The sequence below is a fragment of the Ursus maritimus genome, unplaced genomic scaffold (genome assembly GCF_017311325.1).
Source record: "Ursus maritimus isolate PB19 unplaced genomic scaffold, ASM1731132v1 scaffold_16, whole genome shotgun sequence".
NCBI lineage: Eukaryota > Metazoa > Chordata > Mammalia > Carnivora > Ursidae > Ursus > Ursus maritimus.
The window spans coordinates 6,001,652-6,016,408 of NW_024424008.1; the positions used below are offsets into that span (position 1 = coordinate 6,001,652).

General features: G+C 42.9%; 1 long non-coding RNA gene across 3 annotated transcripts in view; it reads right to left on the bottom strand.

The window, feature by feature from the left end:
* LOC103656394 overlaps positions 1-3,838 on the bottom strand; it is an 84,512-nt gene extending 80,674 nt beyond the window's left edge. For all 3 annotated transcript variants that reach the window (XR_005834973.1, XR_005834975.1, XR_005834974.1), the window contains exons 1-2: positions 3,660-3,838; positions 611-741 (exon numbers count right to left, since the gene is read on the bottom strand). This is a non-coding gene — a long non-coding RNA (uncharacterized LOC103656394). The remainder of the gene's footprint in view (positions 1-610; positions 742-3,659) is intronic.
* Positions 3,839-14,757: the final 10,919 nt, after the last annotated feature.

Sequence of the window (14,757 nt, forward strand, 5' to 3'; positions counted from 1 at the left end):
ACCCCAAACCGTCCCCATTCCCGGGGGCCGCAGCATCTCTCATCGCTGCTGCTTTCCTCTCTGTCCTCTTGACTGCCTTCTCTGCTCGCACACAGCCAACCTGGCTGCCCGCCTGGCGTGGGTGTAAGTCCACCGCTGCTCAGTTGGCCACAGAGAGAGAACGCGAGAGAGCCAGCTATGAGCTCGGCTGCTGCTGAGCCCCGGAGGGTGAGAGGAATCTCACCACTTAGTACGGAGATTTTACTTCCCTCCCCTGCTTTCAGGACAGTGCCCACCTTTAGCTCCCCTGTGTCCCTCTATCTCTTATTCTTAAGTCTCTCTGGATTAATTTCTGCAGAGACTAAGCCATTTAGTTCCCACCGGGTTAGTTTCCTGGCAATGCAGGGATCAGGGAGGAGCTCTGGAGGAGTCCCTGCTTCCTTACAAAGACTTTCTCCCTATCCTCCTGTTTTCAGCCTCATATCTCACCTTCCCTCAAAGCCGTGAGCCTTTCTGGGCTTCAGTGATTGGAACCAGTCCGCCTCTTGTTGGCACCCCTCTCCTTTTGCGGGCTCTTTGGTTCTGGTTTCCTCTGCCTTGCTAAGTTAGTTACCATTATCCAGCTTCTTACCTCTTCCAGGGATTTATGAACTTCTCTTGACCTCCGTCACCTTCATGTCACTCGCATTATTCTTGTGGGCTCATTCTTTTGTATTTCATCACGTTGACTTTAGCGAGTGTTGGGAGGGGATGGAGATACACCTGTGTTTATTTTTCAATTTTTAATTAATTAAAATTTTAAACTATTTTATTATTATTTTTTAAAAAGCAATCTCTACCTCCAGTGTGGGGCTCGAGCTCACAAACCCGAGATCAAGAGTTGCATGCTCTGTTGACTGAGCCAGCCAGGTGGCCCAGATACACCTGTGTTTAAACTTCCATGATTAACCGGAAGTCCCGGTCACCATTCAACTCATCCTGTCATCTCCATCAGTTCTCTGATGGACTCTTCTTGTCAAGGGCACATTGTTTTCATGTCACCAAATCTAGTGATCACTCCACTGTCCTCACAATATTCTCTCTCAGCAGGATTCCTCATCCTTGGCCACAGCCTTCGCCAATAACTTGCTTCTTTCACCTTTATGATAACCTGTTCTTCTGATCTGTCCATTTCTTCTGTCAGCTATCTTCATTCTGTTTTGCCAATTCTGGGAATTTCTGTGGATCCCTTTCTTGGGCCTCTTCTTTTCTCTCTCTATACATCCCAGTTGATCTGAACTAGTCCTGGGGCTTTAACTACCTCCTAAGTGCCTATGACCCCCATATATCCAGCCCTGCTATTCCAACTTACTGGATATCTCCGCTTGGACACCTAGCAGGCATCTCGAACTTAACACTGGTAAACCAGAACTCTTGATTTTCCCCTGAACCTCTTCCTTCCTAGTTTTCTTTATCAAAGTAAATGACATGCTCATACAGCCAGTTGTTCAAGACACACCCAAGATCATGCTTCCCTCTGCTCTTTCCTTCTCTGCTCCCATTTACTATGTCAGCAAAGCCCTGTCAGAGCCTCCACAGTGTACCATCACGTCCACTTCTTTCCAACTCCACTGTTGACCACCCCAGTCAAGGCTACCATCACGTCTTGCTTAGACTGTGCCAATTACCTCCTGATTGATTTCCCTGCTTCCACCAATGCTCCCCACATCCCATGACCCACCTTCCACACGGTAGCCAAAATGATCCCATTAAAAATGTCTGTCGGGCATTTTGCCAATCTACCAATTCATGTAAAACAGGAGTCAGGAAACTGCAGCCTCCAGGCTAAATCTGGCCTGCTACCTGTTTTTATATTAACTGTAAGCCAAGAATGGTGTTTACATCTTGAAAAAAAACAAAAGAAGACTATTTCTTGTCACGTGAAATCATTAAATTCAAACTTCCATGTTTATAAATAAAGGGGTATTGGAACACGCTGTAAGCCGCTGTTTCTGTGTTGCCTGCGGCTGCTTTTGCGTGCAACGGCAGATTTAAGAGGTTGTGACAGAGAACATATGGCCTCAAAGCCTAAACTATTTACTACCTGGATCTTCACAGAAAAAGTTTACTGACCCCTGACCTAATCACCAATATTGTTCTATACTTAGATTATTTAAAGTGTGGTGACAGGAGTCTATGGTCAGTCTGTATTTTCCTTGCGAGAATTGAGAAATTCTCCAAAGTGTTTGTCTCATTGGGAGAAACTCTAGACTGGGGCTAAATCTACCACAATTCTAAATTTAAAAAAGAAAACAGTTTCTTTTATCTCATATGAAATCTAAGAGCCAAGATGCTCTACTTATCGAAGGTAACTTAAAAGTTCAGTCAAACCCGGTCTTACTAATGGATTAGAGTGAATAACCCTAATCTTTCTTGTGACCATCTTTTTTTTTTTTTAAGATTTATTTATTTATTTATTTATTTATTTATTTAGAGACCGCATGAATGGCGGGGGGGCAGAGGGAGAGGGAGCGAATCCTCAGGCAGGCTTCCCACGAAGTGCGGTGCCTGATGCAGGGCCCTGTCCCAGGACCCAAGGTCACGACCTGAGCCAAAATGAAGAGTTGGATGCTTGACCGACTGAGCCACCCAGGGGCCCTTGTGAGCATCTTCTTAATTTAGAAATATTGTGTACAAGAGATATGAGCGTTTGTATTACAAAAATGCCTATGCCATTCCCTTGTTTAAGATTCTCCAGTGATTTCCTGTTGCCTTTAAAATAAAACTCCAGCTTCTTCCTAAGGCCTCTGTTCTGCAGACTCCCTTTCCCGCCCTCCCTTGTTCTACAGGCTTCAGCCACACTGGCCTTTCTGTCACTCCCCTGTTTCTAGCCTGGGACCCATCCACCTGTTCTTCCTTCTGCCCACCATGTTCATTGTGGCCACAACTCTTCCTTATTCACACGTAAGCTCGTATTTAACTCCTCAGAGAGGTTTCCTAGTCTATTTCCCTAGAGTAGGCAGCCCTTCTCCCAAATCACTCTGCAGGACATCACTGTGTTTTGTTTGTATTTAAAAAATTCACAGCAAGCATTGTTACCCAAAATTATCTTCTTTCTTTCTTCACTTGCATATCATCTAACTTTCTCCACTAACAAATTAACTCTTTCAGGAAGGGCCCTTGTCCGTTTTGTTCCTTTTTTGTATCTCCACTTACCGCACTCTTGGAATATGGTAAGTTCTCAATAAATAGCCACGCAATAAATGAACAAATGACCAGCTAAACTGAAGGGACTAGGAGCAGGGAGGTTCCCAGAGGCGGGCACCTCTAAGCGTGTCTCTTGAACTTGTACTTCCCTTCCCTATCCTAGGCCTGGGTATTACAAAGGGTCAGTGAGCAGAGGTGAAAGGGTAAAGGTGAAGATGAGGAGTAGGGGCCCGGCTCGGTGGCTTGGCCCTGCAAAGATTGTGCTCTGTTCATCTGCCCTGCTAAGCAGCCGTTTTCCATTGTGACATTCTGTAACTTTCCGTGCAACTTTCTTGCACAGATTTTTTTTGGGTAATTTTCCACATGGTCAGTCAGCTCCACCAAGGGCAACGGTGAGGAGGGGGCTGAGAATGCCTGGAGGCCCTGAGACTGTCAGAGTGCCTAGTGCTGTTGGCACCTGTGTTCTTCGTGCCTAGTACCCATTCCCAGCTCACCTCCGTGTAGAAGAGTCCAGGACGGTGGCACCCAGCATGATCCTTTGTGGCTCTTTTTCAACAGAATGGTTAAAAGCAGCCCATTCTGCCTCCAACTTAAAACTGAGATGTGTGGGGGCGCATGGGTGGTGCAGTCGTTAAGCATCTGCCTTCGGCTCACGTTCTGGGATCGAGCCCCACATCAGGCCCCTCCGCTAGGAGTCTGCTTCTTCCTCTCCCACTCCCCCTGCTTGTGTTCCCTCTCTCGCTGGCTGTCTCTCTCTCTCTGTCAAATAAATAAAAAAACAAAACAACAACAAAAAAACCCTGAGATCTGTGGGAGTGCCTGGGTGGCTCAGTCAGTTAAGCGTCTGCCTTAGGCTCAGGTCATGATCTCAGGGTCCTGGGATCGAACCCCACATCGGGCTCCTTGCTTGGCAGGGAAACTGCTTCTCCCTCTCCCTCTTCTGCTCCCCCTGCTTATGTTCTCTCTCTCTGATAAATAAATAAAATCTTAAAAATAAACCAAAACTGAGATCTGTGGTCTGCAGCTCAGGGCCAGATGTTAAGACACAAACTCTTCCCAGGAGTTTGCGCTGTAGTCTGGGAAGTGACTATTCATCACGATTTCCTTTCCTTTGTGTTTCTAGTGGTCCTTGAAGTTTTTGGTTTGAGGAAAAACAAAAATAAAAATAGCAACAAACATATTTATAAAAAAAAGAGAGGGAGAGATAAAACTCTAACTGTTTGAAGAAGACAAAGAGAGAAGCCAGGCGCCCGAGTGTGCTGCCTTTATGAGGATTGAGGCTCGAGAGGGGTGAGAGCACTCCTACAGAATTTTTACGGAAGCAGAGAAGGGGTGGGCCAAGCTTTTGAAGCCTTGGTGTCCGCCCCCACTGCTCTCAACCTGGCGAACTGAGGGAGCTACAGGGGCCTTGGAGAGCACAGCCAGCCCAGAACAGTCTTCCAGCCCCCGCCCCGTGTGGGCTTCCGCAGAGGACCCCCCTCCCTCCCGCCGTGCCTGCTGTCCCGGGGCCACGAGGGTCCTTCCTTCTTCAGCACAGGAAGAGGCAGCGCGAGAAAAAGGCTCAGTCATCTTGCAGAGACAGGGCATCTCCCAGCAACGCGTTCTTACTGACTTAACAGCAAGGCTGCCTGGCAGGTTCTCATGTCATGTTCCAGTTATCTGAGTACTTGCTGTTTCTTGGGCCTCTTCATGTCTGACCCAGTTCTAAGTCCTGACCTTGCTTCTTAATTAATCCATGCGCTTATGTAATATGTGGCACACCCACACAGTCATGAGGCCTGTTCAGGCCTTGCTCTCGAATGCTCTGGCCTGGTCTATAGTTTCTAAGGAGGTGAGGGGGAGAGGGGTTACCTTCTCCATCCGGGCACCAGGATCGAAGCAGCGACTGCCTGTTGGAACCTAGTTGTCTGAGGTGTCTTTCTGTAATAACCAGTGTCTCTTATTACCATCGCCAGGGAAGGGCTTGCCCTCAGAGCTCTCCAAGGGCAAGAAGAACACAAGGGCTAGTTGAGCTGACAGGAGGGGAGGAAACCTACACGAGTGGACTGAAACAAATGCACACTCACATGTGACCCCAGAGGAGATGAAGTGTGTTTGGTTCTCGACGCTAATCCCGCTTTGCTAGCGGATGGTGACAACTACAGCCAGGCGTGGCAGAGGACATCATCTGTGTCCTGACGCTGCTGGCCTCCTCCTCATTTGTTGTCTTAACCTTCGCCTGGTTCTATTTCTCTGTCTTCTTCTGCGTCTCAAGCTGTCTGCCTACCACATTCCCACACTGAAACCATTTACTTCCTTAGAGTGGGGTCTAACATCACGAGTGCAGAGTTCCCAGTCTCTCCAACAACAGTTGCTCCAAGTTCACAGTAAAGGAGTAAATCTGCAGTGAGTATATTTTCGAGAGGGCTTAGTTTCATCCAGTATGTCTGACTCTGCATGAACTCCTTAGGATACTAGCGACTGCCTTAGGGCCATGGAGTCAGCACCACATTACATCAGGCCCCTAAAACATGTCTTCTAGTTCATGGCTTTGGACAGGACCCTCTTCTGAAAGCTCCAGGCACTGTTCTGACTTGCTCCTGATCCCTCTCATTCCTCACATGGCATTTTTCTTTCTTTCTTTTCTTTTTTTTTTAAAGATTTTATTTATTTATGTGACAGACAGCCAGCAAGAGAGGGAACACAGCAGGCGGAGTGGGAGAGGAAGAAGCAGGCTCCTAGCGGAGGAGCTAGATGTGGGGCTTGATCCCCGAACGCCGGGATCACGCCCTGAGCCGAAGGCAGATGCGCAACGACTGCGCTACCCAGGCACCCCCCACACGGCATTTTTCATTTTTGACCTCATTTTACCTTTTTTTTTTTTAAGATTTTATTTATTTATTCGACAGAGAGAGAGACAGCCAGCGAGAGAGGGAACACAAGCAGGGGGAGCGGGAGAGGAAGAAGCAGGCTTTCTGCCGAGCAGGGAGCCCAATGCAGGGCTCGATCCCAGGACCCTGGGATCATGACCTGAGCCGAAGGCAGGCGCTTAACGGCTGAGCCACCCAACATATTTGCTTTTTTCTAACAGAAAAATGAAAAGCAAAATTTCTGTAGCTAATCACTTCTCAGGGCTTTTATTAAGACAAAGAAAATAACTCTGAAATTATCTAAAATTTTTGGAAGAAAGGCTTATATAATGATAGGACTATCTCAGCTGCAAATAATAGGGTATCCAGCTCAAATCACCATAGGCAAGAAGAGAGCCTACTAGCTTTCATAAATGAAAACTCAGGTTTCAGCTTCAGACATAGCTGATCAAGAAACCCTCCAATTCATCAGGAATCCATTTCTCTATTTGCCTTTATCTCTTGGGCTGGCTTTCTTCTGTGTGGGGTTTCTTTTCTAGCACAGTTTCCCCACATGTTGAGAGAATCTCAGAGACTTCAGGCTTTAATTACCCTTAAGTTTGTGACCTTAAAAGAAGAAAGATGACTCCTAGTAACTCAACTAATTCAGCAGAAAAACTCTAATTGGTCTTTGCTTAGGTGTCTCGAGTTTCCCTGTGACTAGGGGATGGAGTGCTCTCCTTGGTCCCCTTAATCAGTTGCCTCTCCGTGACTTGATTGACAGTCTCACGAGACTTCTTTGGGAGAGGGAGAGAGCAGTTTCCCAAGGAGGAAACTCAAACAGACGAAATATCATGTCCACTCCTGGACTCTATTAGTCTATGTCATTGTTGTTTTTAATTTTTAATTAATTAATTAATTTTTAAGTAGCCACCATGCCCAGCGTGGAGCTCAACATAGAGTTTGAACTCATGCCCCCAAGATCAAGACTCAAACTGAGATCAAGAGTTGACGATTAACCAACTGAGCCACCCAGGCGCCCCAGTCTGTGGCATTGTTAATATCTCTCTTGCAGGACAGTAGAACCGGTTGAGATTTGTCCAGACTAACTTTCCAGACCTGAGTCCTACGGGAGCCCATCAGAGTTTCATAAAGACCACATGGATTCATTTAATTTTCACAAAATCTGTGGGGGCAATTATTCTTTCCACTGTTTTTCCACCTTAAAAAAAATTAGTAACTTTCATTTTTTAGAGAGGTTTTAGGTTCATAGCAAAATGAGTGGAAAGTACAGAGAATTCCCATTTACCCCCTACCCCCACGCATCTCTCCCACTACCAACACCCCCCCATCAGAGTGGTTCATTTGTTACGACTGATGAACTTACATTGACCCATCATAATCACCTGAAGTCCATAGTTTAGGGTTCACTCTTGGTGTTGCTCATTCAATGGGTTTTGAAAAATGTATAAGGACATGTATCCACCATTATCATGCAGAGTAATTTCACTGCCCTAAAATTCCTCTATGTTCTGACTATTCGTACCTCCCTCTGCCTAAGCCCTGGCAACCACTAATCTTTTTATTGTCTCCATAGTTCTGCCTTTTCCAGAATGTCATGTAGTTAGAATCATATAATATATATAGCTTTTTCAGATTGGCTTCTTCATTTAATAATATACATTTGAAAAAAACATGCATTTCCCTCCATGTCTTTTTATGGTTTAATAGCTCATTTCTTTTGAGAGCTGAATAATACTGCATTGTCTGGAGTTATCACAGTTTACTTATATGTCCACCTGCTGAAGGACACCTTGGTTTCTTTCTAGTTTTGGCAATTATGAACAAAGCTGCTATAAATGTTTGCATGCAGGTTTTTGAAAACTATGAAAACTTTGAAAACTTATGAAAACATGTTTTCAACTCATGTGGGAAAATACCCACAACTACTGGGTTGTATAACGCGAGTATGTCTAATTTTGTAAAAAACTGCAAACTGCCTTCCGAAGCGGCTGTACCATTTGGCATTCTCACTGGCAGTGGATGAGAGTTCCTGCTGCTCCACATCGTTATCAGCGTTTAGCATTGTCAGTGTCTGGGTTTTGGCCATCCTGATACATGTGTAGTGGCATCTCGTTGTTGTTGTTGTTGTCTTTTAAAGATTTTATCTATTTGAGAGAGAGAGAGAGGCGGGGGAGGGGAGAGCACAGTGGGAGAGTGAGAAGCAGACTCCCAGCTGAGCAGGGAGCCTGATGTGGGGCTCGATCCCGGGGCCCTGAGATCATGACCTGAACCAGAATCAAGAGTCAGACGCTTAACCAACTGAGCCACCGAGGCACCCCTCATTGTTTTAATTTGCAATTCCCCAATGAAATGTGACGTTGAACACCTTTTTATAAGCTTATTTGCCATCTGTATTCGGTGAGGTATTTGTTAATGTCTTTTACACATTTTTAAATTGGGTTCATTTTCTTATTGTTGTTTGGATAACAGTTCTTTATCAGATGCGTCTTTGGTAAATATTTTCTCCCAGTGTGTGACTTGTCTTCCCATTCTCTTATTAGTTCCACTTTCATAGATAATAAATGCTACAAATTACTGGGAGCTTACCATGCACCAAGCACTGTGCTAACCACCCTACATATATTACCTCATAAAAATTCTATGAGGTGCTGCATTTATTGAGGTCCTTTGGAATGTAAGCAGCAGAAACCAACTCTGGCTAGTTAAAGAAGAATAAATGATTGAAACGATGGATAAAGGGGTATCTCCTTGGATAGGAGGAAGAGCTGAACAATCAAAACTTGGAAGGATAGGATCCCACCCTGGCCTGCTTTTGTAGGCTCTTTAGAAGGTGGATTTGGGGATAAACCTGGTGCAGTCCTACTGGTTTCTAGTCGCTGCTATCTCTGTTTCAAAACCCACATTTTTCTTGGCGGAAGAATCTAATTGGCCCCCTTTGAGTCAGGTCTCTAGACTTGAACCAATCAGGTTGAAGGGGACATGCAGTACAAGGATGGCTACCTTTGAGTAAGAGTTGTTCTCAGAGAAAGGGAGTCACTGTGAACCAGTTAGCCACCCAAAGGTTTATCTACGGTAAGCATGTAGTTGTCAAAGTCCTGGCACTCAAAAGTGGGTAACCGAAGAACACTTAATAAGGGGATTAAATAGGGCGCCTGGGTGGCTCAGTTGTTAAGCGTCTGCCTTCCGCTCAGGTCATGATTCCAGAGTCCTGGGATTGAGCTCCACATCAGGCTCCCTGCTCAGCAGGAAGCCTGCTTCTCCCTCTCCCACTCCCCCTGCTTGTGTTTCCTCTCTCGCTATGACTCTCTCTGTCAAATAAATAAAATCTTAAAAAAAATAAGGGGATTATATAGGAAGAGGTTAGGGAAAACAACAGGGATGTTAGAGTATCTTGTGGCTAGTGATAGTGGGAAACTGTTGCCATGCCAGGCCTGAAGAGGAAAGAGGAGGTGGTCGTTTCTGGAACCTGTGGAAAAAGCTATAAGGAAAAGGTTGCCTGATAATTAGCTGTGGTCGTTGGGAGAGGTCACAGCCAACCCGCAGCAACCCAGCAGTGTGCGACCTAGGGAAATAAATACCAAGATCTCACTCTCCTCCCACCTGCCAATTTCTTGGACACAACCAGAAGCCAGAGAGCAATGGAGTCCCTTGATTCAGGTCTTCTAGGCCAACCTCCTAGGACATGAGTCAAGGTGTGCAGGGAAGGAGGGAGAGTGGATATGGAGGGGCAAATAGAAGACAACCAGCAAAATAATATAAATCCCAGCTTTTGGATAAAAACTTGTAGGTTTTGGTGGGTTAGTGACTAGGTTCACACAGCAAATTCAGGGTCAGAGTTGGGGTTTGAACTTGGTCAGTTTGACTCCAGAACCTGTGCTTTTAACCACTGGGCTCTATCCCCTCTCAGCAGAAGACTCTGAATTCAAATACTGAATTGACCACACTCAGCTCAGGTGAGTCCTTTACTTCTCTGGGCTCCTTGCGTATTCACCTCTTAGCTGCAGTAGCAACAAGAGCCCATAATCCAGCCCCCTTAGAGGGAATCCGATAGATCACACTCTCTGGGCTCCCTCTGGTCCCTCATCTCGAACTTGGCAAAGTCATGTGGTCTGGAATAGCAGAGGCAGTCAAAGTGGAGTCCAAGCTTCTTGTCACTGCTGGCAGCTCTGTTCTTCAGCTAGGGCTGTGATGAGATTTAAATTGCATTCCAATTAAGCCTTTCCACTCCAAGCCCTCAGGGAGCATTCTCAGGCTTGGACCATGCACTTGTAAGAGCTAATACCATTATCAGACGCCTGTTCATCTCATATAAATAAGCCCATTAGCGCCTCATCTGTCTGGCCATGTACTTTCCTGCCGCTGCTTGGAGCCCCCAGACAAACACATTTCCAATCAGGCAAGCAGAGGAAAATATTAACAGCAATAACATTCACTGTATGGTTTTATTTCCTGTCTCATTATTTTCCAGCTTTTTAACTAATAATTGGTAACATCTGTTATATACTTAGCATGTGCAAGGTACTGTGCTGTTTTTACATAGATTGTCTCATTTCACCTTGACAATAGGTTTAAAAGGTAGGTACTACTTAATCTCCACTTTACAGATGAGCAAATCGAAGTTTATAGAGGTTAATTTGGTGTCTTCGGTGACATAATATTATGGAGTAGATTCAAGATTTGAACCCAGATAGCTTGACTCCAGAGCCCACACCACTTAACCATGATATCTTCTTCAGTTTTGGATGGCCTTATTGATAAAATAGTGGGTTCTGACCATGCTTCTCCCCTTTCAAAGGTGAAATTTTGATATGTTTAGGGAACGGGGTATGGTGGAGACTACTAGTGATCATCAAATATCGATGTGTTTCTGTGAAGTTTCCATCTCCATTGCAGTTGAGTTGGGGCCATGTGACTATGTCTGGCCCATTAGGTGTGAGCTGAAGTGATATGTGTTATTTTCAAGCCTGGCAATACCCCCCCTGCACTATCAGCCACTCCCTGTCTCTCCTGTCTATGCTTCAGAAAGTGAAGAACTCAGAGAGGGCAAAATTGCCACATGTAAGTTGCTTGTTGCTTCTTGGAGAAAGCCATGCCAGTTACCTGGCCTGCATTGGATGGTGACATGAGTGAGAAATAAACTTTTGTTAAGTTAGACCACTTAGATTTTGGGGTTTATTTATTATCATACTGTATATTATCATACTCTGACTAGTATAAATATTGTACAGAGGGTTCCTGTCTTATGATGGTATAAAAATGATATCATACTTTGAATTTTGATCTTTTCCCGGGCTAGCAATATGCAGTACAATACTCTCTCATGATGCTAGGCCGTGACAATGAACTGCAACTCTCAGTCAACCATGCAGTCAGAGGGGTAAACAGCTGATAACACAACCATTTTGTTTTTCACTTTCAGTACAGTATTCAAGAAGTTATATGAGATACGCAACACTTTATTATAAAATAGGCTTTGCATTAGGTGATTTTGCCCAATTGTAGGCTCATGTAAGTGTTCTGAGCACGTTTAAGGTAGGCTAGGCTAAGCTGTTATGTTTGGTAGGTTAGATAGAGGACATGCATTTCGACTGATGATATTTCAACCTACAATGGGTTTATTGGGACATAGCCCCATTGCAAGTTGAGGAAGATCTGTACAAATACACAAATTGGCACCTCGAAGTAGGGCACTGTTACAACAGCTTATTGGTCTGAGAGGAAAATTAATGTTGGAGACTGGAAATGTTTCAATGCATGCTCTGTGGTGTTGAAACACTATCAACTGATCTAACTTGGGAGGCAGAACGGATGTTTACTTATATGACATCTCTAGGAGAAGAAATGGAAAAACAGAACATTGGTTGTGCATTTTGGCTATTATTGGTTGCACCTGACAAAGTATTACAAGAAAAATATATGAGCTCAGAATAAAATTGGCCAGAGATTGACAGAATAGATAAAAAGCAAGCAAGCAAGCAAACACCCATGATCCACTATATATTGTGTACAAGAGACACATATTAGATTCAAAGACAGAAATAGGGTGAAAGTAAAAGGATAGAAAAATATATTCCATGCAAATAATAGCCAAAAGAAAACTGGAATGGCTACACTAATATCAGAAAAAAAAAAAAAAAAAAACCAAAAAACCCTTTAAGACAAAAATTGTTACTAGAGACAAAGAAGAATAGATTTAGTCTTTTCTTCATTGAAAAAGAATCAATCCATCAAGAAGATATAAAAATTATAAACACATGTGCATCTAACAACAGAGCCCCCAAATACACAAAGCAAAAACTAACAGAATGAAGAGAGAAATAGATAATTGTACAATAAGAGTTGAAGACTTCAATACCCCACTTTCAATAATGGGTAGAATATCTAGGGTGACTTAGAAGATCAAGAAGGATATAGAGGGACACCCGAGTGGCTCAGTTGGTTAAGTGTCTGTCTTTGGGTCAGGTCATGGTCCCAGGGCCCTGGGATCAAGTCCCACATCTGCTCCTTGCTCAGCAGGGAGCCTGCTTCTCCCTCTGCCTGCTGCTCCCCCTGCTTGTGCCTGCTCGCTTTCTCTCTGACAAATAAATAAATAAAATCTTAATAAATAAATAATAAATAAAACTACCTAAAAAAAAAGAAGGATATAGAGACTCAAACAACAATATAAACAAACTAAACCTGGTATAATAGCAAAAATATCCACTAAACAACATCAGAATATACATTCTTCTCAAGTGCACATGGAACATTCTCTATAATGGACCATATGTCAAGCCATAAAACAAGTCACAATAAATTTAAAAGGTTTAGAATAATATATGTTCCCTGACCACAATAGAATGAGATTAGAAATCAATAACAGAAGGAAATTCACAAACTTTTGGAAGTGAAACATATTTCTTCTGAATAATCAATGGTCAAAGAAGAGATCAAAGAGAAATTAGAAAATGCTTTGAGATGAATAAAAATGAAAACATAGCGTACTAAAGCTTATGGGATATAATGAAAACAATGCAAAGGAAATTTATAGCTGTAAACACCTATATTGAATGAGAAAAAAGATGTCAAATCAAGAACCTAAACTTTCACCATTAGGAATTAGAAAAAGGAGAGCAAGCTAAACTCAAAGCAAGCAGAAGGAAGGATAATAAAGATTGGATCAGAAATAAATAAAATATAAATTAAAAAATAGAGAAAATTGACAGAATCAAAGGTTTGTTTGTTTGTTTTTTTTAAAGATCAACAAAATCAACAAATTGACAAATGTCTACCTGGAGTGACCAAGAGAAAAAAAAGAGAAAACTCGAATTGCTAAAATCAGGAATGAAAGACGGGTCATTACTACCCACCTTACAAAAATAGAAGAAGGAATATAAAGGAATATTACGTACACTTACATGCCAACAAATTAAATAACTTAGATGAAATGAAAAAATTTCTAGAAAGGCATAAACTACTGAGACCATCTCGAGAAGAAATAGAAAGCGATTTTTTAAGATTTATTTATTTATTTATTTGAGAGAGAGCATGTTAGCGGTATGGAAGAGCAGAAGGAGAGGGAGAGAATTGCAAGCAGAATTGCAAGAATCCCTGCTGAGCACAGAGCCCGATGAAGGTCTCAATCCCAGGACTCTGAGATATGACCTGAGCCGAGATTGTGACTTGAGCCGAGATCAAGAGCTGGTTGCTTAACTGACTGAGCCACCCAGGTGTTCCAAGAAGAAGTGGAACACTATAACAGACTTCAAACAAGTAAAAAGATTGAATTAGTGATCAAAAAACTTGCCACAAAGAAGAACAGAGGACAGATGGCTTCACTGGTAAATTCTACCAAACGTTTAAAGAAGAGTTACCCTCAATACTTCACAAATACTTCCAAAAAATCTAAGAGGAGGGAATATTTCCAAAGTCACTCGGTGAGGCCAGTATTATTCTGATGGCAAAGGCAGAGTAGGATATCCCAAGCAGAGAAAACTACAGACTAATATCCCTTCTGAATATGATGCAAATATTCTCAACAAAATACCAGCAAACTGAATCCAGTAATATGTAAAAAGTATTATATACCAAGTGGGATTTATCTCAGGAATGCAAGATTAGGTCAACATACATAAATCAATAAATGTAATATACCATATTAATAGAATAAAGGACAAAAACCATGTTATCATTTCAACAGATGAGAAAAAGCATTTGACAAAATCCAACACATTTTCATGATTAAAAATGCTCAACAAACTAGGACTACAAGGGAATTTTGTAATCTGCTAAAAAGCTCCTACAAAACCCTCACCGTGCTTAATGGTGAAAGACTGAAATCTTTCTCCTTAAGATCAGGAATTAAACAAGAATGTCCACTCTTGCAACTTTTATTCAACATACTGTGGGCTCTAGCCAGGGGACTTAGTCAAGAAAAAGAAATGAAAAGCATCTAGATTTGAACAGAGATGAAATGATCTCTGTTTGCAGATGACATATTCTTGAATATAGAAAATTCAAAGGAATCCACAAAAAACTCTAGAATGCAGGATATAAGATAGATATACAAAAATTAGTTTGTATTTCTACATGCTAGCAATGAAAAAAATGAAGTGAAGAAATCAATTCTGGGGCACCTGGGTGGCTCAGTCAGTTAAGCATCCAACTCTCTCTCTTTTTTTAAGATTGTATTTATTTATTTATTTGATAGAGAGCCATGAGAGAGAACACGAGCCGGGGAGGGGGGGCAGAGGGAGAAGGA